Consider the following 1,570-nt stretch of genomic DNA (forward strand, 5'->3'; position numbering starts at 1 on the left):
ATTGGTTTATGTAGGCCCTATGTTTTAAATTTCAAGTTGGTCTGTCATGGGTGCTTGCTAATCAAAAGTTGGTGTTGTGTATGTTCAAAAAAAAAAATCGATCAATGCTAAACATATCGAGAAAAGTATGATTTAGATCAGAAAGTGTAATAAAGCTAAGAAGAACTTGAAAATTTGGGTGTATTATTATTTCAAGAGGAAATCTTGAAAGAGGTATGAATGACATGGCACTTGACTGTTTATAGGTATAGGTTGCTTCATATTCATGGGTGTTAGAATGATTGAGTGATGTGATTATTTAGTTGGGATTGGGTTGATCTTTCTAACTCGTGTTTGTATATAGATAGAGTACGTATATTATGGTAATTTAGGATTTTTTTGGGTAAGTTTGTTAAGAAAATGGCCCTTTCCTTATGACCAATTTCTTATGCTCTCTTTTTCTTCATCTTCGCTGAAAAGTGAAGATTTGTTTCTTCATATTAAATAATAAATAAAGAGTAGAAAACACATGTCTTTCTCCTTCGCTCATGACTTCTTCACATTCAATATACAAGACCATGGTAAGGTTAAGTTGCACAGTTGCTTTTAAAGTGTCATCTCCCACTCTAATGTGACATATATGATTTCTTTAACAATAGCCAGCCCTATTATTTGAGAATAGAAACCTATTTTCTTTTCCATGTCAAGGTTAAGATTACGATTACATCATTGGATTCCTCCTTGATTCAGGTCTTTCTATAAGCACAGTATGTTGTGTCCCATACTATTGCTAACTCCTATAGTCATTTTTATCTTAAATGCTAATCATGTTGCGTATAAAGTCATTACATCATTGGTTCTGTTGTGCATCGTATTGTACCAAAGCATATTTTGTCCTCGCTTTTACATGTATTTGACGTTGCTAAGTCTTGGTCATTTTATGCGTGCTAGGCATTAGTGGTTTCTTATGTTAATTTTTTTTTTATTACATATATTTCTTAAAACTCTTCAAAGGATAACCTAAGGAAATACAACAATGCCATCTGTTTTGCTTATTAACAAATTATATGACTAGGAGATGGAGGATTTATTGTCTAGCATCTGTGTGTTTTCCGCACTACCACCAATTCCACATGTTTGAGTCAGGAGTGCTAAGAGGGAACTCAGCTGTGAGTTTCAATTCACACATACCACATCAGTAGAACCTGCACTTGGGTCTCTTTCAAAACCAAAGAGTTCATTTGAAAATAGGATCTTGAAGGCGATTTTTTTTCCCTATAATTATATGTATCATTTGATCCAACAAACATTGCATATATCAATCATGATAGGTGTTTTGATGATATTTATACACAATATCAATCATTGGTCATACAATAAATGAATGCAGAAAAGTGACTGGCCAAAATACCACCAGTGACAAAGGTAAGGAAAAGGTGGTTGAACCTGCTCTTTCCAAGAGTCAGAGAAGGAGGGTAAAAAAGAGAGCTAGGGAAGCAGAAAATTCTTGAGTTACTCCAAGCGCAGAAGCAGAACATGGAGATGATGTGCATACTATGGAAGTTAACACCAATGCAAACTGAGGAAAATA

Source organism: Coptis chinensis, chromosome 8 (assembly GCF_015680905.1).
Source record: "Coptis chinensis isolate HL-2020 chromosome 8, ASM1568090v1, whole genome shotgun sequence".
Lineage (NCBI taxonomy): Eukaryota > Viridiplantae > Streptophyta > Magnoliopsida > Ranunculales > Ranunculaceae > Coptis > Coptis chinensis.